Consider the following 8,509-nt stretch of genomic DNA (forward strand, 5'->3'; position numbering starts at 1 on the left):
CGGTGGCCCCGCCCCTTTTTCCTATTTCAACCAATCACGACGCCGCTCCCCACAGGAGACCCCGCCCTTTATCCCGCCCTTCTTTATCCCGCCTTTTTAGTTTCCAGCCAATCAGCGCACAGCTTTCCCCTCGGCCGCGGCTGCTGTCCAATCAGAGAAGAGGTGTGGAAAACGCGGAAAAAGCTCAGCCAATGGCAGCGCTGGGCGCCTCACGGCGGGCGGCCAATCAGAGCGCGGCTGCCGTGAGGGAAGAAGGGGGGGGAATGGCGGCCGCCAGAAACCGCGGGAGCTTTGAAGGCTCCGGGGGAGTTTTAAAGAGGATTTAAAGTGAATTTTTGAGGGTTTTGATGAACTTTATTAAAGATTTGAGGGATTTTTTGGGGGATTTGGGGGAGATTTGGGGGAATGGAGCTTCTGTCCAGTGAGTGTCCAGCGCTGGTCATTCCCAGGAGCCGCCCAGTTCATCCCAGTTTGTCCCAGTTCCCTCCCAGTTCCCTCCCAGTTCATCCCAGTAACCCCCAAACCCCTCCCAGTATAAACCAGTACAAACCAGTAAACCCAAATTCCCCTCCCAGTTCATCCCAGTATGGCCCAGTCCCTCCCAGTAACCCCCAAACTTCAAACCAGTATAAACCAGTTCCCTCCCAGTTCATCCCAGGGACTCCCAGTAACCCCAAATCCCCTCCCAGTACAAACCAGTAGCTCCCAGTTCACCCCAGTAACTCCAAATCCCCTCCCAGTTCCCTCCCAGTAACCCCAAACCCCATCCCAGTATAAACCAGTCTCTCCCAGTTTGTCCCAGTTTTATTGTCACTCCATATAAGGGAAGGGGGCGTGGCCAGGAGGGGGCGTGGCCTCTTCACCTGCAGGGGAGGGACAGTTCAGACCAGTAAAAACCAGTATAAACCAGTAACCCCAAACCCCAAACCAGTTCCCTCCCAGTTCATCCCAGTAACCCCAGTAACCCCAAATCCCCCTCCCAGTATAAACCAGTAACCCCAAATCTCTTTCCCAGTAAGAACCAGTTCATCCCAGTAACCCTGAATCCCTTCCCAGTTCATCCCAGTATAAACCAGTAACCCCAAACCGCAAACTGGTAACTCCCAGTTCATCCCAGTAACCCCAAACCCCCTCCCAGTATAAACCAGTTCCGTCCCGGTTCATCCCAGTACAAACCAGTAACTCCAAACCCCCTCCCAGTTCATCCCAGTCCCTCCCAGTATAAACCAGTAACCCCAAACCCCCTCCCAGTAACTCCCAGTTCATCCCAGTAACTCCCAGTAACCCCAAACTCCATCCCAGTATAAACCAATTCCCCCCAGTACAAACCAGTAACCCCCAAACCCGCTCCCAGTTCCTCCCAGTAACCCCAAATCCCCTCCCAGTATAAACCAGTTCCCTCCCAGTTCATCCCAGTAGAAACCAGTAACTCCCAGTTCACCCCAGTAACCCCAAATCCCCTCCCAGTAAGAACCAGTAACTTCCAGTAACTCCCAATCCCATCCCAGTGCCTCCCAGTATAAACCAGTAACCCCAAACCCCCTCTCAGTTCATTCCAGTTCATTCCAGTTGCTCCCAGTCCCTCCCAATCCCTCCCAGTATAAACCAGTAACCCCAAATCTCTTTCCCAGTAACTCCCAGTTCATTCCAGTAACCCCAAGCCCCAAACCAGTATAAACCAGTAACCCCAAACTCCCCTCCCAGTTCATCCCAGTAACCCTGAATCCCTTCCCAGTCCCTCCCAGTATAAACCAGTAACCCCAAATCCCATCCCAGTAACTCCTAGTTCATCCCAGTAACCCCAAACCCCATCCCAGTATAAACCAGTTCCCTCCCTGTTCCCTCCCAGTATAAACCAGTAACCCCAAGCCCCTTCCCAGTATAAACCAGTAACTCCCAGTCCACCCCAGTAACCCCAAATCCCCTCCCAGTCCCTCCCAGTCCCTCCCAGTAAGAACCAGTAACTCCCAGTAACCCCCAATCCCCTCCCAGTATAAACCAGTTCCCTCCCAGTCCCTCCCAGTATAACCCAGTAACTCCAAATCCCCTCCCAGTCCCTCCCAGTAAGAACCAGTAACCTCAATCCCCCTCCCAGTTCATCCCAGTATAAACCAGTAACCCCCAAACCCCCTCCCAGTATAAACCAGTGACCTCCCAATCCCTCCCAGTATAAACCAGTAACTCCCAGTTCACCCCAATAACCTCAAATCCCCTCCCAGTTCATCCCAGTATAAACCAGTAACCCCAAATCCCCTCCCAGTCCCTCCCAGTTCCCTCCCAGTATAAACCAGTGACCCCCAAACTCCCTCTCAGTTCATTCCAGTTGCTCCCAGTCCCTCCCAGTATAAACCAGTAACCCCCAAACCCCAAACCAGTAACTCCCAGTTCATCCCAGTAACCCCGAACCCCCTCCCAGTATAAACCAGTAATCCTGAATCCCCTCCCAGTTCATCCCAGTAAGAACCAGTAACTCCCAGTAACCCCCAAACTCCATCCCAGTATAAACCAATTCCCTCCCAGTATAAACCAGTAGCCCATAGTTCACCCCAGTAACCCCAAATCCCCTCCCAGTATAAACCAGTAACCCCAAATCTGTTTCCCAGTCCCTCCCAGTTCATCCCAGTAACCCCCAAACCCCCTCCCAGTAAGAACCAGTTCATCCCAGTATAAACCAGTAACCCCCAAACCCCACACCAGTCCCTCCCAGTTCCCTCCCAGTATAAACCAGTAACCCCAAGCCCCTTCCCAGTATAAACCAGTAACTCCCAGTCCACCCCAGTAACCCCAAATCCCCTCCCAGTATAAACCAGTTCCCTCCCAGTCCCTCCCAGTTCATCCCAGTTCCCTCCCAGTATAACCCAGTAACTCCAAATCCCCTCCCAGTCCCTCCCAGTAAGAACCAGTTCCCTCCCAGTAACCCCCAATCCCAAAACCAGTATAAACCAGTTCCCTTCCAGTTCATCCCAGTTCACCCCAGTAACCCCACCCCCCGTCCCAGTCCATCCCAGTATAAACCAGTAACCTCAATCCCCCTCCCAGTCCATCCCAGTATAAACCAGTAACCCCCAAACCCCCTCCCAGTATAAACCAGTGACCTCCCAATCCCTCCCAGTATAAACCAGTAACTCCCAGTTCACCCCAATAACCTCAAATCCCCTCCCAGTTCATCCCAGTATAAACCAGTAACTCCAAATCCCCTCCCAGTCCCTCCCAGTTCATCCCAGTATAAACCAGTGACCCCCAAACTCCCTCTCAGTTCATTCCAGTTGCTCCCAGTCCCTCCCAGTATAAACCAGTAACCCCCAAACCCCAAACCAGTAACTCCCAGTTCATCCCAGTAACCCCGAACCCCCTCCCAGTATAAACCAGTAATCCTGAATCTCCTCCCAGTTCATCCCAGTAACCCCAAATCCTCTCCCAGTCCCTCCCAGTCCCTCCCATTAAGAACCAGTAACTCCCAGTAACCCCCAAACCCCCTCCCAGTATAAACCAGTGACCCCCAAACCCCAAACCAGTTCATCCCAGTCCCTCCCAGTATTCCCCAGTAACCCCCCGCCCGTCCCAGTCGGTCCCAGTCCCCTCCCAGTATAAACCAGTAACCCCAAACCCCTTCCCAGTATAACCCAGTCCCCTCCCAGTATAACCCAGTAACCCCAAACTCCATCCCAGTATAAACCAGTCCCCTCCCAGTATAACCCAGTAACCCCAGTCCCCTTCCCAGTATAACCCAGTCCCCTCCCAGTATAAACCAGTAACCCCAAACCCCTTCCCAGTATAACCCAGTCCCTCCCAGTATAAACCAGTAACCCCAGTCCTCACCTCCCCCTGGTCTGTTCTGGGCTCTCCCGACGTTTCGCGGCCTCCAGGGATCGGCTCAGGGCCAGGGCCCGGCGCTGGGGACACTGGGGTTACTGGTTTATACTGGTTTATACTGGTTTGGACTGGTTTATACTGGTTTGGACTGGTTTGGGGTTTTAATTTACTGGTTTGGGGTCGGGGGTTACTGGTTTATACTGGGAGGGGGTTTGGGGTTACGGGGAGTGACTGGGATGGACTGGGAGGGGGTTTGGGGTTACTGGTTTATACTGGTTTATACTGGTTTATACTGGTTTATACTGGGAGGGGGTTTGGGGTTACGGGGAGTGACTGGGATGGACTGGGAGGGGGTTTGGGGTTACTGGTTTATACTGGTTTATACTGGTTTATGCTGGTTTATACTGGGAGGGACTGGGGAGGATTTGGGGGTTTTTTTAATGGGATTTTTGGGGTGAATTTTTGGGATTTTGGGGCTCTAAAAATACCAATTTTTAAAGGGAATTTTGGGGAGAATTTTTGGGATTTTTGAGGCTTTAAAAATATAATTTTTAATGGGAATTTTGGGGTGAATTTGGGGGATTTTGGGGATTTGGGGCTCTAAAAACCTCAATTTTAATGGGAATTTTGGGGGTTTTTTTGGTGAATTTTTGGGGTGAATTTCTGGGATTTTGGGGCTCTAAAAATCTCAATTTTTAATGGGAATTTTGGGGATTTTGGGGTGAATTTTGGGGTGAATTTTGGGATTTTGAGGCTCTAAAAATCTTATTTTTAATGGGAATTTTGGAGTAATTTTTTTGGAATTTTGGGGCTCTAAAAATCTCAATTTTAATGGGAATTTTGGGGTGAATTTTGGGTATTTTTGGGTGAATTTTGGGGTGAATTTTGGGATTTTGGGGCTTTAAAAATCTCAATTTTTAAAGGGAATTTTGGGGTGAATTTGGGGGGTTTTGGGGCTCTAAAAATCTCAATTTTTAATGGGAATTTTGGGATCATTTTTTGGATTTTTGAAGCTCTAAAATTCTCAATTTTTAAAGGGAATTTTGGGGATTTTTGAGACTTTTTGTGGTGAACTTTGGAGCATTTTGAGGCTCTAAAAATCTTATTTTTAATGGGAATTTTGGGGAGAATTTTGGGGTTTTTTGGGTGAATTTTTGGGGTGAATTTTGGGGTATTTTGGGGCTTTAAAAATCTCAATTTTTAATGGGAATTTTGGACTTTTTTTTTTAATTTTGGGGCTTCTAAAAATCCCATTTTATTGGAGAATTTTTGGGAAATTTTTTTTGGGTTTTGGGGTCATTTTTTGGGATTTTGGGGCTTCAAAAATCTCAATTTTTAATGGGAATTTTGGGGTTTTTTTGGGTGAATTTTGGGGTGAATTTTGGGCATTTTGGGGCTCTAAAAATCTCAATTTTTAATGGGAATTTTGGGGGTTTTTTTGGTGAATTTTGGGGTGAATTTTTGGGATTTTTGGGCTTCAAAAATCTCAATTTTTAATGGGAATTTTGGGGATTTTTGGGTGAATTTTGGGGATTTGGGGCTCTAAAAATCTCAATTTTTAATGGGAATTTTGGGGTGAATTTTTAGGATTTTGGGGCTCTAAAAATCTCAATTTTAATGGGAATTTTGGGGGTTTTTTTGGTGAATTTTGGGGTGAATTTTTGGGATTTTGAGGCTCTAAAAATATAATTTTTAATGCAAATTTTGGGGCTTTTTTGGGTGAATTTTGGGGATTTTTAGGCTTTAAAAATCTCAATTTTTAAAGGGAATTTTGGGGGTTTTTTGGGTGAATTTGGGGGTGAATTTTTGGGCATTTTTGGGCTTCAAAAATCTCAATTTTTAATGGGAATTTTGGGGAGAATTTTGGGGTTTTTTTGGGTGAATTTTGGGGTGAATTTGGGGCATTTTGGGGCTTTAAAAATCTCATTTTTAAAGGGAATTTTGGGGTAATTTTTTGGAATTTTGGGGCTTCAAAAATCTCAATTTTTAATGAGAATTTTGGGGGTTTTTTTGGTGAATTTCGGGGTGAATTTTTGGGATTTTTGAGGCTCTAAAAATCCCAATTTTTAAAGGGAATTTTGGCGTAATTTTTGGAATTTTGGGGCTCTAAAAATCTCATTTTTAATGGGAATTTTGGGGTGAATTTTGGGTATTTTTGGGTGAATTTTGGGGTGAATTTTGGGCATTTTGGGGCTTCAAAAATCTCAATTTTTAATGGGAATTTTGGGGAGAATTTTGGGGGTTTTTTGGGTGAATTTTGGGGTGAATTTTGGTGATTTTGGGGCTCTAAAAATCCCAATTTTTAAAGGGAATTTTGGGGGAAATTTTTGGAATGTTGGGGCTTTAAAAATCTCAATTTTTAAAGGGAATTTTGGGGGGTTTTTTGGGTGAATTTTGAGGTGAATTTTGGTGATTTTGGGGCTCTAAAAATCTCAATTTTTAATGGGAATTTTGGGGTGAATTTTGGGCATTTTGGGGCTCTAAAAATCTCAATTTTAATGGGAATTTTGGGGCTTTTTTGGGTGAATTTTGGGGATTTTTAGGCTTTAAAAATCTCAATTTTTAAAGGGAATTTTGGGGCTTTTTTGGGTGAATTTTGGGGTGAATTTTTGGGATTTTGGGGCTCTAAAAATCTCAATTTTTAATGGGAATTTTGGGGTTTTTTTTTTTAATTTTGGGGCTTCTAAAAATCCCATTTTATTGGAGAATTTTTGGGAAATTTTTTTTGGGTTTTGAGGTGAATTTTTGGGATTTTTGGGCTTCAAAAATCTCAATTTTTAATGGGAATTTTGGGGTTTTTTTGGGTGAATTTTGGGTATTTTGGGGCTCTAAAAATCTCAATTTTTAATGGGAATTTTGGGGAGAATTTTGGGGGTTTTTGGGTGAATTTTGGGGGATTTTGAGGCTCTAAAAATCCCAATTTTTAAAGGGAATTTTGGGGTAATTTTTTGGAATTTTGAGGCTCTAAAAATCTCAATTTTAATGCGAATTTTGGGGCTTTTTTGGGTGAATTTTGGGGATTTTTAGGCTTTAAAAATCTCAATTTTTAAAGGGAATTTTGGGTGAATTTTGAGGTGAATTTTGGTGATTTTGGGGCTCTAAAAATCTCAATTTTTAAAGGGAATTTTGGGGAGAATTTTTTGGGTGAATTTTGGGGTGAATTTTTGGGATTTCGGGCTCTAAAAATCTCAATTTTTAACGGGAATTTTGGAGTAATTTTTTGGAATTTTGGGGCTCTAAAAATCTCAATTTTAATGGGAATTTTGGGGGTTTTTTGGGGTGAATTTTGGGGTGAATTTTTGGGATTTTGGGGCTCTAAAAATCTCATTTTTAATGGGAATTTTGGGGTGAATTTTGGAGATTTTGGGGCTCTAAAAATCTCAATTTTTAATGGGAATTTTGGGGAGAATTTTGGGGGTTTTTTGGGTGAATTGTGGGGTGAATTTGGGGGATTTGGGGGCTTTAAAAATCTCATTTTTAATGGGAATTTTGGGGCGAATTTTTGGGATTTTTTACTCTAAAAACCCCAATTTTTTAACAAAAATTTGGGTAAATTTGGGGGATTTTTTGCGGGATTTTTTGGGGTGAATTTTGGGGTTTTTTGGGTGAATTTTGGGGATTTTTGGGTGAATTTTGGGGTGAATTTTGGGGGTTTTGGGACTCACCACCAGCTCCTGGTTCTGTCGGAGCCTCCGGAGCTGCCCCCGCCAGGGGGGGGAGGGGCGCCCGTCTGGGGGGGCAAAAATTCCAAATTTTCCCCCCAAAATTCCCAAAATCTCCCCCCAAAGATTCCCAATTTTTCCTCAAATTTTCCCCCAAAATTTTCCAAATTTTCTGCCCCAAAAATTCCCCAATTTCCCCCCCAAAATTCCCAATTTTTTGCCCAAAAAATCCAATTTTTCCCCAAAGTTCATAATTTTTTGCCCCAAAATTCACAAAATTTTCCCCTAAAATTCCAATTTTTCCCCCAAAAATCCCAAATTTTCCCCCCCAAAATTCCCAATTTTTCCCCCTAAAAATTCCCAAATTTTCCCACAAAATTCCAAAATTTTCCCCCTAAAAATTCCCAATTTTTCCCCAAAAAAATTCCAAATTTTCCCCCAAAAATTCCCAAATTTCCCCCCCAAAATTCCTAATTTTTTCCCCCAAAATTCCCAAATTTTTCCCCAAAATTCCCAATTTTTCCCCAAAAAATTCCCAAATTTCCTCCCAAAAAACTTCCCAATTTCCCCTAAAATTCCCAATTTTTCCCCCCTAAAATCCCAATTTTTTCCCCCAAAATTCCCAAATTTTCCCTCCAAAATCCCCAAATTTCTCCCCAAATCTCCAAATTTTATCCCCAAAATTCCCTTTTTTTCCTTAAAATTCCCGAATTTCCCCCAAATTCCAAAAAATTCCCCCAAAAATTCCCTCAAAATTCTCCCAAAATTCCCCACCAAATTCCCAAATTTTCCTCCCAGAAATTCCAAAAATTCCCCCCCCAAAATTTTCCATTTTTCCCCCTAAAATTCCCCAATTTTTCCCCCCAAATTCCTAAATTTTCCCCCAAAATTTTGCCCCCAAATTTCCTTCTCAAAATTTCCCAATTTTTCCCAAAATTCCCAAATTTCCTCCCAAAAAATCCCATTTTTTCCCCAAAATTCACAATTTTTGCCCCAAATTTTCCCAATTTTTCCCTCTAAAAATTCCCAATTTT

General features: G+C 44.0%; 1 long non-coding RNA gene across 1 annotated transcript; it reads right to left on the bottom strand.

Annotated features, from left to right (window-relative positions):
- Nucleotides 1–750: 750 nt before the first annotated feature.
- Nucleotides 751–7,566, bottom strand: LOC310923484. The gene is made up of 3 exons (XR_014592601.1): nt 7,479–7,566; nt 3,820–3,893; nt 751–863 (listed from the first exon to the last, which is right to left on the bottom strand). It is a non-coding gene; the product is annotated as an uncharacterized lncRNA (long non-coding RNA).
- Nucleotides 7,567–8,509: the final 943 nt, after the last annotated feature.

This window comes from Zosterops lateralis (assembly GCF_965231275.1).
Source record: "Zosterops lateralis genome assembly, contig: HAP1_HAP1_SCAFFOLD_65, whole genome shotgun sequence".
NCBI classification, from domain to species: Eukaryota; Metazoa; Chordata; class Aves; order Passeriformes; family Zosteropidae; genus Zosterops; species Zosterops lateralis.